We start from the raw sequence: 18,562 nt of genomic DNA on the forward strand, positions 1-18,562 counted from the left end.
AGTCAGCAAAAATTAAAATGTATGTAAATCTTTGAAATTGAGAAAAATAATAAACATAGCTTGATCATGCAGAACATTTTAGTTTCAATTTTCTGGTCTTGATTTTATCATACAAAACTCTCAAGTGGACAAATTTACAAAAGGTAATTTCTAATAATCATGTTTCTTCACGCTAGTAGAGATGGATCATTTCAAAATAATAACAAGGCTACTTTTCATTACTACCTGCAGTGGCCTCTCTGGATTGTATTTCAGGATAACAACTCATTTTCTGGTCCATGATTCGACCCATATACCCGGGAATGTACCAGACACGTGTCAAAAAGGATTTTGCGGCTGTAAATCCCCAAAGATTTCCGGCACAGTGATGCAACGAGAGTAACTGAGGCAGATGAGGCAAAGTCTGGACCAGAGTTGTGGGAATTATGGAGAAATTTCTGCCAAGCACTCTTAGCGTACACTAGAAAACTGTAAAAAGCAAAAGTCGAAGACCTTGCTGGAAATCCAGATTTAATAATTTAACTGTAGGCATGGTGTTACATTTCTATCCACAGAACAAAATCCAGACCTCTGGGTTTTCTTTAGACAGTTTTGAGCAAATTCGAGTTGACCTGTCTTGTTCTTTGGATCAGTACAAGAGGAGATCTCAGCCTCACTGGTGTTGCTGCAGGTTGAGGGATTTCCAAACACCTGCATCTTCAGAAATTCAATTTAAAAACACTTTATTTATCCCAAAGAAGCATTAAATGGTGTCATAACACTGTAAAACCCAATGGTAATTCTTAAAACCTATAGATGTGCACCTGAAACAATGTTTTAAAAGCATTTAGAAAATTGAATAGCAGTACAAATATGTAAATACATTGAGAATGTCAGGTTTAAAACATAAGAGCTTTTGTAGAAATAATGACATTATTTGAAACTACAGTTTGGTACAATTGGTTTCCCCTTTTGGACTCAGTCACTCTATCAGAGATCTAAGTTAATTTAACTTAAGTTGAATATGAACTTGTAATCCTTTTAAATAATTAATAAATGCAGCATTTTAGTGCTACATACTAAATACGTTGCAACGTACCGAAGTATTTTCAGAGTGGTTGTGGATGATAATGGTATGAACAGGAAGGAACTCCAGTAGCTGTCAGTCTTCCAACGAATCTGAAGGTGCCTCTGACTGAAGACTGTTGCTGTATGACTGTTACAACATGCCAATAGTTCAATTTCCAGAGAATAGAGATAATATTCCACATTAACATGACTTGTACGTGGGCAAGCACTGCTAAGCCACCTCGTTTGCTTTTGCCGCTCCTCTTTAAATCTCAAACCTTCCCCGTTCTGATCGACGCGGGAAGCGATTTGAGCTTCCTCCTTCTCTCTCTGGCTCTCTCAGCGTTGCCTCCATTTCAATTTCCTCTGGAATTATTTGTTGCAGCTTTTGAGGAGAGGAGAAAAAAAAGGAAAAGAAGACAGTGTACCTTGTTGCCATGGTTACACATCATAACACATCCAAAACAAGAGGGAATAATTGTCCGTTGTTCAGAAACTGGAATAGTTTCATTTATTAAAATGTGTTTTATTGTTGAAACAGAATAAAATCCTTGTAAAATCAGCTTAAACTACTTAACCTTAAACCTTACTTGACTTTAAACACCTGGCCTATTCAAAGCCTTGTATTTGCAAATCAGTCTACTCCAAGCATTAGTTGTGGAAGCTGTCTGGCATTGCAAACAGATACTTGAGTATGCACAGAGGGTGTTGTGTGGCCTTCTTCACTAGGGAGCAGTAAAACCCTGGCGGTTTACTCAGTTTATGAGGTAATTTTGTCATTAATTAAAGATTGTAAGTGTAAGTTATGGCTCTGTGGGTCTTCTAAAGCTGTCACCTCACTTGGTATGCCGGGAATAAAAATGAACACTCGGGGTTTGACTTATTTCTTCCCAAACAAAGCTTATTATTAAATTTGCACTTTATGGAGTTGATTAGAATTTGGCAAGTGAAACTCAACTTTCCATTAATGTCCTTAAATCCGTTTTAATTGGTCTTTCTTGTTGTATCCTAAATTTAAGAGAAACTGGATTTTGGGTTTTCATTAAATAAATAAAAAAATGCTTGAAGCCAGATATTTAAATACACTTTATTTAAAAATCAAAATCTTTTTTTATGTTGCAAGATGCTAGAATTATAATTAATCTTGCTGTACCTTGGGGCTGTATTTTGGGGCCCTTATTATTCAGATATAAAGCTTCATTTATATGCTCCAAACCCTCAACTCAAATAATTACTAAATGAATAACTAAATGTTATCAGACAGGAAGTTAAAGCTTGGGCACAGATTGGTTTTCCAAATGAACAACGACCAAAAGCAGACCGTCAAATTTAAGGTTTAAGAACAACATTGTTATTTTTTCCCCAAGTTCTGATGTCACTAGAATGGAAAATATGTTGGTAGAGTTGAAAATCTGATTCAATTACATCAGTTCTGTCAGGAGGAATGGGCCAAAATCACAGCAAAATAAAGCAAGAGTGGGAGAAAACCCAAAACATTTGAAAAATCTACCAAATATTTAAAAAATGCGTGTAGATATCTGAATTTAAAGTCTAAATAAATTACCTCTTTGTCTAAAAGAAATAAGTTTAGTAACCCAACAGGACAAATAGCCTGCAGGGTCAATTCTGTGATGATTTTAGACTGCAACAGGAAGCCGGAGTACCCAGAGAGAACATGCAAACTCCATTGGGATTCGAACCCAGAACCTTCTGGTTGCTCGGCAACACAGCTACCAGCTGAAAAAACTTCATTATTCCTTGATTTACCTGTGCTTCAAACATGTTATTAAAGTGCAAATAAAGTCCTGCAGTGCAGAGCAGCCAACCTGAGTGTGAATGACATGAACCGTTCTGCTTTTATGTAGTGAACTCATTCAGGAGAAAAGATTGGACTGGGGTCTGCGGGTTGTTTGAACTTCCCTTAGGCACCTTGTCCAAAATTATGCAGGTCAAACAAACTGTTTTTAATTTTAGTTTCCTTTTTTCCCTGCTGAAATAGAACACTGAGACAAAAAATACTCTCACTAGTTGCCAGAAGATCATTTCAATTCTGCACATTTTCACCTCCATTTAAATGCAGGGCATAATTCCAGCTGTCAGGGTGAGCATGGCTGTATTTAAAAGCCACAGTCCATTTCATGGCCAACATGTCACTGACAGCGAGTGTCACTTCTTCTCTGTTGCAAAGCGTTGCGTCATGCAGCTCCCTTTGTGATGGGAAAGGAGAGATTAAGCGTTTTGCGCCTGGTGGAGTGACTCGTGGCCTTTCTTAAAGTCAGGCTGTCAGCGACGGTTCCGTCATCACTGCTGTCAGCAGAGTGGGTCACATATCTGCAGTGGAGAGCGGTCCTCACAGCAGAGTCATGTGCACAGATAATCCATTGTGGAAGATGCTTGTCATCTCCTCGGATTGGTGATAAAGACGTTATTCACAGCACTGTGGATCTGAGACTCTAATCTGTCCATTTTGAACAGAACTGATGAGACAAAATGCTTGTTGTCAAAAGGCCTCGATTGATGCTCATCCGTCATTCCTCTCTTTCATTGACTCTATGCTTCTAGACGTCTGCAGATATCACATCCACTCAAACTCTACTGTCCCGGTTTCACCAGCTCACATTTAAGACTTTTTAAGACCAGTGTAGCAGAGCCTCAGACCCAAGAAAACACGGAGAGCTTCCACGGCTGCAGTAAATTCGTGTTTACTTCGTTCAAAACCAAGTTTGTTGAAGACCACTGAATACACCGTGAAAACTAAAAGGAAAAAATACATTTGCTTTAGTGCCTTTGTTTGACACAAAACATGAATACATTACATACTCTGGGTAACAACCTACAATCAGCATATATAATGGAACGGGCATTTACAACCAGTATGAATCAAATGTAAGACTTGTACCATGACAGAAAGGAAGTGGTAGTGAGTGAGTTTGTTAACAGAAGTGAGATATTGGCAATGAATTTATATTTACCTGTGATAGAAGCAAAAAGCTAGCTAGCTGGCTAACTAGCCAGGGTATGTTAGCAGCATACCTCAACTGCCTGAAGTCACAGAATGCAACTAAGATGTCTGCGTGTGACTCGAGGTTTTGCCTGACAGAAAAATAAAATCCATAAATTCTAGGACATGATGAAATTTAAGAATTAATGTATTTAAGGCCAACTTACATTTTTTTAATAAACTGAATGCCTTCATTTTAGATACACGAGTTTAATACTTTTTAAAGTGTCCTCTTTCCAGATTTTTTTTTATGTTTGTGCTGTTTTGTCACACGTAAATAATTCGGCTCATCAAAAGAAATGTTAATTTGAGAGAAAGTGATTAGTCTGATTAGTCCCCAGAATATTTTGGGGGACTTTCTTTGAACTCTTTCAATGTTATGCTCAGCTTCTTGGCTGCCATCCTGACCAGTTTCAGTCTCAAATTTGATTGTTTATCATCTTTTCTAATGTCAATAGCAGTTATATGAGACATCTGTAAGAGTGCAAAACATGTGATTAGGCGCATGCAAACCAGAAATATTAAGGACCCCAAAACAGAACCCTGAGGTACACCAAAATGAAGACGTCTGAAGGAAGACCTATAATTTGAAGCAGCTACAGAAAAAGATTAAGACGACCACTAAGGCAGATTCTAACACACCAGTTCGATATTTATACCCATAAAGATTGCGCACAAATATGCAACCAGAGTTTTCCAGAGTTTTATATTCTAAATATTTCCTCTAATAAATCTGGTTTTCAATCAGACTGAACAGGATATCGCTCAGGTTAAAGGTGGAAACAGTTTTGAAATGATTTATGGGAACCGTACAAAAATCTGTCATTTTAATATTGAAAAAATGTGCATCGCTGTCGTATTGCGATTATATAGAAAACAAACCCAGAAAAGTTTCTGTAGACAGAAAGCTATTAATCTAATGTTTTTTCTTCTGTCAAACACTCCTGTGTTTATTGACTGAAGAATCTGACAGGTCATCCCCAGTGTGACTGTCTTCCTTCATACAAAAACTGTATTTACATTCCCATCAAGTCCACATCGCAATAATAATTTCCTTATGTGCTTTTCCGGCTGGGATATGACACGTGTAACGTATCGACCTGAAGGCACTGGGACACAAGCACATCATCATATTTTCTGTCTTCCAAGAGATATGAACATCTCCCTAAAGAAAAGAAACGCCTCTTATACATTCTGCAAGGACTTTCTTATATATAAATAAATTCGCCTCTCGGTGATGAGAGAGTGGGTGTACATGGCATGTCAACACATCATCTCCCTTGACAATATGTCACACAGCAAGGAAGCGAGCTCCACACCTCTCTGAAACAAACAGAGTGCGGCACATTGTTGCCTGGAGTGTCTTTTCCTCTCAGCCGAAAAGAAAACACAGCGCACTTGATCAAACCAAGGTGCTGAAAAAACAAGTTAAAAGATGCTTGGCTCAGCAGATTCTCCAACACAAAACAAGCCTTACATCAACGCAGGAAGAAGCGGATTATTATGATTAATGTGGTGCATGAAAGTTTTTAAGCAAATGACACGGAGCCGCGCTGCAGAGACGCCGCTGATTTAGAAAAATGGTGTGTACAGTAGAAATGCAGCAGTGATGGAGACTTAGATAAATTGGATGGGTGTCGGCGCAGACGGGATTTCCAGATGGTCATCCCCCTTCAGAGCGTGCTCTCAAACTGTCAGCGAGCTGCTTCACAAAGTACATACAGTACAGTAGGCGTCAGAATTAGCAAACATGAACGTTGTGTTAACTGTTACATTCAGTAAATCCACCCAAGATTTTTCTTTGCTTTGTTTGATATTGAACTTTAAGAACAAAACGGTAATACTCCAAGCCACAACAGTGATGTAGAAGAACTAAAAACGGAGAGGATTGGTTTATGTTGGTTACCTCTAATCTGGTAAAGATAAAATGTTTTATACCATTTACACTGAAAAGATGGGAAAACATTCAGGTTGATCTTTAAAAGTCAGGAAATGGTTCCAACATCCGCTGCCTTGCCAAAAAACAGAAAGGCTCCAGTTGGATTTAACTAAGCAAATACATAGGAACCTTCTGTTGGGTAATTACTGCATGGGTGATTATCATTCAGGTGGCAACATGTTACTGAACCCCAACTAATGCATTTCTTAAATAACCATGTTGGAAAAGGTGTTAGTCTGTTTAAGAAACCTAGAATCATTGGTACCAAGCAGAGGAAACATTTAAGGAGACGCAGAAATGAAGTAAAATTGGAAGAAACGTGATCAAAACAAAACCCACAAAACCACAACAATTTAAGATATAAAACATGAAATGAAAGTATTATTAGTCTCTTAACTCGTGTATTGATGTGTTTTGTGCTGTTTTAAATTATTTACGGATTCTGAAAGTTTGGATTCTAAGCTTTTCAAGGATGTCAAACATAGAAATCAAAAAAAGAGGTTGTCAACATTTTAGGACTATTTGTAATTTAGACACAGAATAAAAGAAAAATAGACTTGAATAGTTTTGGCAGAAACAAAAATCCTCTTCTGCACTACTAAATATAAAAACTATCCACCCATTTCTATCAGTTGTATTTCAATTATTTAAATGAATCATTTTTAATTAAATAGGATTGACAAGAGCTGACGTGAGCAAAGTCGTAAAAAAAAGAGAGAACAGTTTTCACTAACTGAGACTCGTTCGTGGCTTAGAGCCGTTCAAAAGAATCAAATCTCTAGTGAACGACACGTCAAAACTGACTTGACTTCCTCCGATCATATAAATATTTTCTTTCCACCAGATTTTCTTTTGAGTGACCTTTTATTTTTTTTAAACACAATCATTTGGTAAGCTAGCTGTAGCGTCGCACGTCACAGCAAATACAAGGCTGTTTACTTGCAGTACCTTGCAGACCACTGGGGGCGCCCACGGACCACAGTTTGAGAGCGATGGAAGATCTTTTTGTAGGAGTTAAAAGATTAATGAACTCTATGAAATAAAAACAAAAGTAATCTGGGTTTTTACTGAGTCCTCAGCAGAATAATGGTCCAAAACATCTGGCCAAGTCAATGTAACCCACATTGCGTTCAAGGATTAACAAGATTTTAAATAATCCGAATTAAAATTTATCCAAACAGTTCTTAAAGTCTAGCTAGGTTCGGCTACTGGAGGAGATGGCAATTTGTAAAGCACAGAGACAGTAAGATGGTGCAAATTGGTGAGTTGTATTTAGTATTTACAATATATATACACATTAGTCCATAGTGTAAAGGAAAAACAAGTTAAAGTTCCTTATACCAAGGACGTCCACCAGTCTTTGTTGATGATGAAAAAAAACCCCAAAATAATCCACTTCCTTCAATGGGGACTTGAGCTGATCCTCCAATTAGGTCGGAAGAATATTCCCAGATGATAAGTCTTGTGTTTCGGTATCCTGCTTATTTTAGCTCGCCAGTCTGGTCAGTGAAACCAGACAATCCTTGCTATTGTCAAGATCCCTCCAGCCACTCCTTGCGCGAGGGATCTGCAACGCACCTGGCCTGTATAAACAGACCTAATTAATCAGTTACATGTGCAGACGTTTCATAAGTAAATATAACTTATGCAACCAATATTGTTACGCAACAAATCAATATACAATCACAACAGGCTGGAAGACTAGTGCTAGCATACTAGCTCCCTACCAAACACTCACCAGTTCCCTCTTGACTAATCGTGATTCTTGCAACGTTTGGTTGAGTAATCACCCGGCTGCAAGTTAACAGACATACACGATTGAAAAACAGACAATAGAGATCTGAAAACCTCGTCGGGAACAGACCAGAAGCCTACCTGCACATCAGAGTCCCGCAGCGTTTCCTGCCTAAGCTGCGATTTGCAGCCATATAAACTGTGCTGTCAATTTAGGACGCTGATGTGCAGCTGTCACATGACGTCAGAGCCACGCGAGAACACTATTGTTCTCGCCTGGTTGGTGTTAAATAAATTAAGGGGAAGAGGAAAAAATGTTTAAGTAACCCTTTAAAAAATAAATCTAACAAAATGGAAAATAAAATAAATAAACTAAATCTAATATAGAAAATGATCCTGGTTACATCAACACAGAAATAGTTCGGCAAGCATAAAAAATACAGATTAACTATAGATGAGTTAAAGAGAAGAGACAGAGGACATAAGACTTGCTTTAGGAAAAGACTATTAGCCAAACTGACTTGTACAAAGTACGACTAGAGGACAGTTTGATGGTCTGGGAATTAAAATAATTTAAGCAAAGGTCTAGGTGAGAACTTAACAGATTACACTACGGACCAAATGAAGCCCAGTTCCCCTTCCTGCTCTCTGTCCAAGCTTTGACCCATTTATATTAGAGTCACAACACCACCAGCTCCCACCCAACCCTCCAAATCTGACCTGCTAAACCAACATGGAGAACTCTAGTCTTACACGGCTGCAGGATGACTCATTCCTGCGACTCCACAAAGGTTTTACCCCAATTACCGTCCACATCAAGCCCAGCAAAGGCAGCTTCACTCTGTTTACTTGTTATTGGAATCATGAATCAAACTAATCACTTTAGTACAGAGAAAACAGCTGATCTGCTGAACCTATTTGTGCTTTCTGTAGAGGAATCATTATTCACAAAGCTGCCATGCTGAAGAGGAATCCATCACCTTCTGAGACGTCGATGTTATTTTCTTCAAAAGTCACAATGTAATTTCCTTAAGAGAGATTCAACATTTTTTCCTCTGGTACATCAAACAAATTAGAATAGGCGAGGCCACAGGCACCAGATCAATCTACTTTTAGTTAATGGATATGTACTGCAGCCTTTTAAGGTGGCTGTAATTAAACTCTTACTTTACACCAGTAGTCCCAGCCAATCACAAATTTATACCAGCTTCAGTTTTTATGTACATTTCCTAAGAAAAAGAAAATGATCAATTGTGTGAGCATTTCCACTGTAAAAATCAATTTAAAGGCTTTCAGTCCGATTTAATAGCACAGAAATTAATATTCTTACAGTCTTTTCTGTCTCTGCTTGCTCCATTAGATCTCTGTGCTGCAGAAAACTTCAACATGTTGCTGGGATCATGTGTTTGATTTAATTTGTTTGATTTCAGTTTGTTTGTTAGCAATAAGTCTTCTTGCACCAGTTGCTTATGGAGCACCTCAGGGCATTGTGCTTGAGTCTATTTTATTTTATTTTTTACAGAATTTATGCTAGTACCTGGTTAAATAATTCAAGAGAACAGGATAAATTTCCACTGCTATGTTGATGATACTTTGTTCTATTTACAATGAATCAGTTAATTAGATTACAGATGTGCCTAGAAGACATAAAAGCTTGGAAAAAGTAGAGTTTAGATCTAAATAAGACAGAAGTTGCCATCATAAAGGCTCTAAAAAATCCTGTCACTTTACTTTGAAAGAAAATAAACTTGTGTTTTGTATGTCCTTCCAATTCCATACAAAACAAGTTTCTCAAACCACTAAGTTAGACATATCTGATAATATTTATAGTTGGACTTAAGCAATCTGGAGTGATGTTTTTAGTAACTCTACTACTATACTATTCATGTTACTCTAAATGTATGCAGTATTTGGAAACAATGCAACCCTAATCTTCTAATCTCTTCCTACAGAAAGTACCACAAGCTCAGTGAGTCTTTTTTTACAATGGACCCATTGACTGCCATTACTTTTTCTGAATCCATTTGGTTCTCCTCAGCTTAAATACTGTTCTTCTCTACTATTACTTGTCTTTTCTCAGTTATTTTCTTGGTAACACTTTATTTGAAGGGTTCTGCATAACACTGACATGACATTGTCATAAACATGTCATGAACATGAAGGAGTTTTTATGAATGTTGTCATAAAGTGTCATTCGGTAAATAATGACTCTTTTAATGCAAAGTTCTATTAAAATTTGCATTAAAAGTGTAAACTTTGTATTAAAAGTGTCATTATTTATCGACTGACACTTCATGACAACATTCATAAAGACTCATATTTATGACAGTGTCATGTCAGTCTTATGGACACCCCTTCAAATAAAGTGTTACTGTTTCCTTTAACATAGAAGCTAAACCTGGTCAAGAGTGTCTAAGTTTGTTTCTTGATTTGTTTTGTAAACAACAAAAACAATAATTATATTTCTAATTCTGCAAAAACAAACTGGAAAGTTGGGTTGTCATTTAACTTGTTGTGGAATGAGGAGTTTATCACATGATATATTTATTAAAGGTTTTAGCACAAAGGGTTAAATTTATTCAGAGCACTGGAAAGCAATCACTATCCAATCAAGGTGAAAGAACTGGGCTAATGAAAGGTTTTAGCTAGAAAGGCATGAAATGAGCAGCTTATTAGGGATAAAGACAATGTCATGTGAATGATAATGACTTTATTTTATGATCGTTTAACTTTGAAATCAACTTCTAAGCGAAACAGTAAGGCTCATTGTGTATTTTCACCAATTTCCAATTGTCTTGGCTCAAATCTCATCTAAAACCGAAGACCTTTGCAAACTCTGACAGCTGCTAACAGTCCTGCCTTTGGCCAGGTGAGAAGACTCGTTACTCCTCTCAGGCTTTGACTGCTAAACCCCAGGACGCCCCTGCTGACCAGGCATGCGGCGTGGCCTGCATAGAAAGATCTCCAAACCCCCCGGAAGCAAGAAATCCCTAGCAGCTAGCACAAACTGCCTCTTCTTCTCTGCATCATTGACGTCTTGTTGTACCTTCCTGTCTGGCTTCACCAGGAGTCTGAGAAGCAGCTGTTAGTAACTCAGAGTTTTGTCAACATTTCTACCCTCGGCAGCATCCTGCTCACACTAATCAATTAGAAATCCCCCCGGCTAATTGCATTTGGACAATCATCAAGTGCTGCATGATACAAACAGATGCCTGTGGGTTGAGGGCTTTCTTTGTTGCTATGCGACAACGACAGATTTTCACTTACATACCAAGAACATTGACTTGCTGAAACGCTTTTTTAAAACTTTATGCAATGCAAAACATTGCAATTTGCAGATAAGGAATGTTTTTATTTATAAAGAAAAAATCACTATGTAAGGTGAAATGACTTCAATCTGAGATGTGATGGAAGCGATTTATACAGACGAGTGTATCAGTTTTCTGCAGGATATCACAGCACAGGCCATATGGTGTGAAGAAAATAGAAATATGCTCTATTTGCAGGGCAAAAGGCAACAAGTGCTTCTCTTTACTTTTAGGATATTTGCATAATTTTTATTGCTTTTTCTGTGAGCCATCTGATGCACTCGTCAACACTTGTACTCGTAATAATGGTAAAATAATTACAGAAAAAATATTTGGCTTTGATGAAAAACGTATATTTTTCCTTCTGGTTCATAAGTATGCTCTAGTTTGTGTAAATCTATCACTAAAATCTACGGTAAATAAAATACGCTGAATTTGGTTATTCTGTGATCAAATGTGAAAAAGTTGTACCATAGGAATGCGTTTCGCAGATAAAGTTAACAGTCTTGTAGCTCTAAGCTGAAAAATGAAATGATTTACCTCTTGTAAGACATTTGCAGTGATAGATTTGAAGCTGGGTCACTCTTGTATTGTCTGAAGAAAGGCATTCATCCTCTCAGCAAGTTAGAAAGCAGGTTTTCTAAGACACAGCATTGTTAGAGGGACAAATTCAAGGAAAGCATTGAGTGATGTTTTCCCAGCTTGAAGTTTTATTTGTGTGAATTTACACAAAAAAACATTCAATTCAGGAACAAATTTTTCAAACAGTAGTAAAAATCCAGAGCTGCTATTGATCTGTGCAGCACAAAGTTTTGCTCTAAATGCTGCGTCATCAGAAACAGTTGGATGCTGGACGTAACTTTACGATTTGCTTCTTTTGCGATTCTTGTCAGCTCTGTATTTTAGGTTTAACAATTCAAGTTAAGGTGGTGTGTATCTGTGATCTCTAAGACTTACTAAAGCATCGAGGTTGGGCTATGCCCAGGCTGCATTGTGCTGTATCTTAAATCCTGTTACCTTAAATAGGCATTAAAAAGGAAGTTCTCCCTGCCACTGATACCTTGTTCATCTGAGACCTTCGCGCAAGAAGCACACAGCTGTTCCTCAAAGCTGGAGTGAACTCGCGGGCATTGAGGTGCATGTGAGAGGCGAGAGGAGATTGTGGAAAGGAGTCCTGCAGAAAATAATCTCCCAGAGGCCCGCTGAGCGAGCCTCTCTGTGGTCAGGGGCTTTGCAGCGGCTCCCTCATTAAGGCCCTCCATATCTTCTCTTCTCCCTGCTTCAAATTGCCTTTCCAGCCCCATACTGCGCTGGGGCCAGAGGGTCAGCAGATTATCGTCTTAATCCCGTTAATCCCCTCCCTCACATCAGCCCGGGATGATTCTCACCATAATTGTATTCACTCCCTCCTCAATTAGAAAGAGGCAGGGTGTGAGGAAATGAGGAGGAACGGGGCGTCATGACGGATCAGCGGAAAAGTCTGAAGGAAACCGCTGCTTCGAGTTAAAGCAGCAACAGATGTGTGTGTTTCTTTTAGCTTTTGGCATTATTCCTGTCAGTGTGAGAAGTCAAAGGTTAACCACTCCTAATGGGTGGACATTATGTTAATTAGACGATCTATTAACGTGCTGTCAGATTAGGCTCAGCCAACATGACGTTGGGTCAGAGGGCGAGAGGATGAGGAAAATCAAGCTGGGCTTTTAGCCACATGAGAGCTTTATTTTTATTCCTATTAGCTCCATGATGTGAAACGACCTCAACAAGTTGGAAATAACATGAAAGTATGGATCATGTGTTAAAAACATCACAAATGAGCTACACCTAATAAAGCACTATGTAAAACATATTTCTTTCCTTATTCTCGTGTCTAAAAGATAAAATGTTCAGTTTCTATGAAGGTTTTGATTGATTTTTTTTTTCACTTTTTCTTCTCCAAACTTCTGAAGATGAAAGTTTAAAGAAAAACATCTGGTGTCTTCTGTTTTTAGAAGAGGTCTTGTCTGATACAGCTGCTTGCTATGAAGCAGCAATCAAACAAAATCTAAAATCTGGGATTTATTCAGGAATTAGTTTTTTCCTCTGAGTAATTTGAAGATGAGGCTGACTGAAGAAAAAGTCAAAAATGTTCCAACAGATCTAATGTCTTTCAGAAAGATATGTTCAAATCAAATTGGCTCAGTGTTGTTACTTTTTAGAAAACAATTAATCTTAAAATTGATGTCAATTCATGGTGTAAAATTATGGAACAAGTTAAATGAGGAGTTAAAATAAAATCAAAATGTAATAAAATTTAAGAGGAAATGAAGCCTAGGAGTAAATTCAAACTGCAAAACTCTCTAGCCCCACCTGCATCATCCAATTGACGCGTCCAGCTCATCAGCAATGACCTATCAACGCTGGACCAAGCTGCATCACGGCCAATCACCGACGAAGCCCCAGTTGATAAGGACCTCCATCCATGGCATCTTCCGCTTTCCAGTGCAGGAAGTCCCTGCACTGGACTTCCTGCTCCTTTTCTCTGTCCCTCTCAAGTCAGCAGCCGTGTTGGGTCAATACGCACTCTGTGCTTATTCACACAGAGGGATTATTCATTCATAAAAACAGCAGATGTATGTGTTCATGGGTTGTCATAGTTACCTCATTCATTTCTCTGCGTCAACATTGGCTACTCGCCGTCAGTTAGTGCTCTTGCTGTCTTTAACTGTGTGATGATATAAGTCATGCTTCCATAGAATTAAATGCAGGCAGTCGATAAATGAGAAAAAAAAACAAAAAACCTTGACTTTTAGTACACAGCAAAGCCGTTCCCAATCATGCGCTGGCCGATAGGAGGCGGTACAAGTCAGCTCAAGTGCTTTCACCAATTGTTAAACAAATCACAAATTATCGCTTGTCGTAATTTTTGGGGGGATGACATTCCTAACCAACATTGGGAATGCTCATCCGAGCTTATTACATTTTTCCAGTAAATGTTATGCATACTTTCCCCTTCTGTCCTTCACATCTTATTTTCAGGTTTCTTTCCAGAATGATCCCATCTCTCGCCTGCATCCTTTAACCGTCACCCTGTGAGTCTAATCTTAGCTCTAGCATCTCCTCTAGAGAAGAAGGCAATCATCTTCTCACTTCTAATCTATTTACTCATCTATCTTTTCTCACTATCACAGCAACGTATAGCCGGCCCCTTCCATCTGTTAAACACTATCTCATTGGATCAACATGTCACCCATGCTGGCCTTCATCTACCAGCATCCAGCCATTCCACGCCTACCAGCGTTCCCAGTAGGCATTCATCTACCAGCATCCAGCCATCCCACGCCTAGCGGCGTCCCCAGTTGGCCTTCATCTACCAGCATCCAGCCATCCCACGCCTCGCGGCGTCCCCAGTAGGCCTTCATCTACCAGCATCCAGCCATCCCACGCCTCGCGGCGTCCCCAGTTGGCCTTCATCTACCAGCATCCAGCCATTCCACGCCTCGCGGCGTCCCCAGCTGGCCTTCATCTACCAGCATCCAGCCATCCCACGCCTCGCGGCGTCCCCAGTAGGCCTTCATCTACCAGCATCCAGCCATTCCACGCCTAGCGGCATCCCCAGTAGGCCTTCATCTACCAGCATCCAGCCATCCCATGCCTAGCGGCGTCCCCAGCTGGCCTTCATCTACCAGCATCCAGCCATCCCACGCCTCGCGGCGTCCTCAGCTGGCCTTCATCTACCAGCATCCAGCCATCCCATGCCTACCAGCGTCCCCAGTAGGCCTTCATCTACCAGCATCCAGCCATCCCATGCCTAGCGGTGTCCTCAGTTGGCCTTCATCTACCAGCATCCAGCCATCCCACGCCTACCAGCGTCCCCAGTAGGCCTTCATCTACCAGCATCCAGCCATCAAACATCTCGCGGCGTCCCCAGTTGGCCTTCATCTACCAGCATCCAGCCATCCCACGCCTCACGGCGTCCCCAGCTGGCCTTAACCTACCAGCATCCAGCCATTCCATGCCTAGCGGCGTCCCCAGTAGGCCTTCATCTACCAGCATCCAGCCATCCCACGCCTCGCGGCGTCCCCAGTTGGCCTTCATCTACCAGCATCCAGCCATCCCACGCCTAGCGGCGTCCCCAGCTGGCCTTCATCTACCAGCATCCAGCCATTCCACGCCTCGTCGCGTCCCCAGTTGGCCTTCATCTACCAGCATCCAGTCATTCCACGCCTCGTCGCGTCCCCAGTTGGCCTTCATCTAGCCCCAGTTGATAAGGACCTCCATCCATGACATCTTCTGCTTTCCAGCTGAGCTCAACCCACGTCTGCCCCTTATCCACCTCCACTCTGCCGGCTCCCCAGGCAGAGTGGAAAGTAGATCAACAAGATAACCTTCTTGGAGAAGGTTGAACTCCTTCTCCAAGTCCATAAAGCAGATGTGGAGTGACTGAGCGAAGTCCTCCAGGACCTTCCTGAATCCGATGTTCGACTATCCAATGGACCCTCCACAACTCTGTTCTGCCTTTTTTCTGTAAAAAATGGAAAAAAAAACTGGTGCTCAGTTTGTTCTCTGTGATACTTTCATTTACATGATCTTTTAAAGACTTTAGCTCTTGACATTGGTATTTAAAATGCTTTTAGGATTGCTGTTTTCCTAAACCCCACAAAAAAATCATCCTGTTTATGAGTATTTTTCATAGATGTAGATGAATCCCAGTTTGTTCATATCATCCGCACTGCTCCAACCTGCAATTCCTATCTTTGCGCCATCAGCTTTAAATACCCGTTTTCCACCCACAACATATGTATAGAAATGGTTGGTTGATGCATTTAGGACTTTGCAGCAAATAACTGAAGACAAACGGTACAGCTGAGTTCCACTTTCCAAAGGAATGTGAATGGTTGTGCTAGGAATCACAGGTAGTCTACTGTCTTCCTCATTGGTGTACCGATGCAGATACAAGGTTATCACGTCAGGTGAGCTGTCCAAGTATTTTTTCTCTCTACTAAAGGTGTTGCAACATTGCCTCTGAGACCACTCCACAAAAACAAAACGTTCAAGAAGAGACGCCGTGGTTTCATTTGGTTGTGCATCTGACAGGTAAATTACAGGACCAAGGTCTGACATGACCGATCTAACCACCGAACAGTCTTCACAGGTGATAACATTCTTCACTTTGCAAACTGAGTTAATATCACATGGATTTAGCCAGCTTAAAATAGCCTCCAAAAACTCTGTTATGTCATTTGGTTGTCCCAAGGTCAAAGACGGTATAGTTCGACTTAATTCTATCAGAACTTGATAGATTTCATCGGGGCAAAAATATTTCCCCGGGTTATTCAAGGCTGTGCAGAAAAAGGTGGCATATAATGGAGTTCCAGATAACGCTCCAAAGACCTTTTCAGGATTCTGAGTTAGGTACTTTCTGGTAATACTCAGATTCAAAATGCTGTGCATTGTGGCATTCATCCAACAGTTATTGAATGAGTTGGAAAACTTGCAAAAGAACACAGTCGGATCAAGATTACAATTTGCTTGATTGTTCAGTGCTTTTTTAAAGTCTGCATCATCTCCAAATTTAGCTTTAAGTTTGTCCTCTAACGTCATTTCATTTTGAAGAGAGTCTTGATGGGTTCCATGGATGTTCTGTTCATCGTTTGTGTCTGTTTCATCGCCGGTGGTATTTTCATTCTGAGCGAGACCTGAGCAGACTGAAGGACTCCCATCCTCAGAAGTGATCATTCTGCCATGTTCATTCTCCAATGTACTTCTTTCTCTAGCACCAACTTCATCGTCAAAATTCTCTTCCAGTCCATTAAAAACAGTCCCACTGACTGGGATGCCAGAGTTGCTTTGTTTGTTAGTACTAACATCATCCCCTTTAGCAAAAGACTCAGAAAAACCACCAATTTCTTCGAAACGTGTCTCAGACATTTTGTGGTTTTCACAGTTTGTTCCTGTTTGGCTGGCTTTGTTGATTTGGGCATGCGCTATGAAAAGATCGTCGTATTTTTTTAATGATGTCATTGTTAGACAGGTAAATGGATGTTTAGATGGAGCTTTCATGATCATCTTGATATTATTTTTACAGACACGAAGAAAATCAAAGTTTTCAAATGTGTTAGCTGTTGTTTCAGGCTTGACTTTCTCAACCTTAGAGTTAGCTTGCACGTCCAGGTTAATGTTTTCCTCTGGACTGATGGCAAAATCGGCAAATCTGTCCAACATCTTCACTTTGAAAGGTTTAGCTGTTGTTTCAGGCTTGACTTTCTCAACCTTAGAGTTAGCTTGCACGTCCATGTTAATGTTTTCCTCTGGAGCGATGGCAAAATCGGCAAATCTTTCCAACATATTCACTTTGAAAGGTTTAGCTGTTGTTTCAGGCTTGACTTTCTCAACCTTAGAGTTAGCTTGCACGTCCACGTTAATGTTTTCCTCTGGAGCGATGGCAAAATCGGCAAATCTTTCCAACATCTTCACTTTGAAAGGTTTAGCTGTTGTTTCAGGCTTGACTTTCTCAACCTTAGAGTTAGCTTGCACGTCCAGGTTAATGTTTTCCTCTGGAGTGATGGCAAAATTGGCAAATCTTTCCAACATATTCACTTTGAAAGGTTTAGCTGTTGTTTCAGGCTTGACTTTCTCAACCTTAGAGTTAGCTTGCACGTCCACGTTAATGTTTTCCTCTGGAGCGATGGCAAAATTGGCAAATCTTTCCGACATCTTCACTTTGAAAGGTTTAGCTGTTGTTTCAGGCTTGACTTTCTCAACCTTAGAGTTAGCTTGCACGTCCACGTTAATGTTTTCCTCTGGAGCGATGGCAAAATTGGCAAATCTTTCCAACATATTCACTTTGAAAGGTTTAGCTGTTGTTTCAGGCTTGACTTTCTCAACCTTTGAGTTAGCTTGCACGTCCAGGTTACTAGTTTCCTCTGAAATGCTGGGCAAATCATCAACATTTTCTGACGTCAAAGTGTTAGCTATTGCTTCACCTTTCTCTTCCTTTGATTGCACTTCCCCGTCCGGGTTAGTGCTGTGTTCAGGAACGCTGGAAAAAGTACAGTTTTCTGATGTCTTTACTGTCGCACTTTCGCAGCTGTTCTCGTCCTGAAACATCTCCTCATCCAAGTCATTTTTATCCAAGTACCTTTGACAGATCTTTTTTACTACATGCGTAACTGCATGTCCAAGTAAGTAAGAAATGTGAATAAACATGGTGATCGGATATCAGTTAATCCTAAAGAAATCTAGTTCAGAAAAACTGAGAGATATTCTATCCAACAGTTCTTAAGAATCTCTTTGACATCATCAGTGAGCTCACTGTATGCTGACATCACAAAGGTTGAGGGGCAAGGTCTTGCTTCTGATGGTTTCTATGGAAACCCAAGCTGCTATGGAAGTTATAAAAGCTTTTAATTCAACACAAATTTACGTAAAACTAACCCTGTAATGTTGTTTTCGCCCCAGAGACTGAGGACATTCTGCTCCTTCTGTGCGCAAGACATAGCTCTCCTGTGATGTTACACTTACATAAGTAACAGCCGTCTTGGCAGGCATTTGCTA

The 18,562-nt window shown here is 40.0% G+C and overlaps 1 protein-coding gene and 1 long non-coding RNA gene across 3 annotated transcripts in view; both read right to left on the reverse strand.

Moving 5' to 3' along the window:
• Positions 1 to 18,562, reverse strand: part of LOC102228431 (NLR family CARD domain-containing protein 3-like) — a 971,185-nt gene that overhangs the window by 378,287 nt on the left and 574,336 nt on the right. The gene's annotated exons all lie outside the window — the stretch shown is intronic.
• On the reverse strand, positions 7,235 to 8,080 carry LOC111607599. The gene is made up of 3 exons (XR_002752361.1): positions 7,863 to 8,080; positions 7,726 to 7,781; positions 7,235 to 7,570 (listed from the first exon to the last, which is right to left on the reverse strand). It is a non-coding gene; the product is annotated as an uncharacterized LOC111607599 (long non-coding RNA).

Source organism: Xiphophorus maculatus, chromosome 24 (genome assembly GCF_002775205.1).
Source record: "Xiphophorus maculatus strain JP 163 A chromosome 24, X_maculatus-5.0-male, whole genome shotgun sequence".
NCBI lineage: Eukaryota > Metazoa > Chordata > Actinopteri > Cyprinodontiformes > Poeciliidae > Xiphophorus > Xiphophorus maculatus.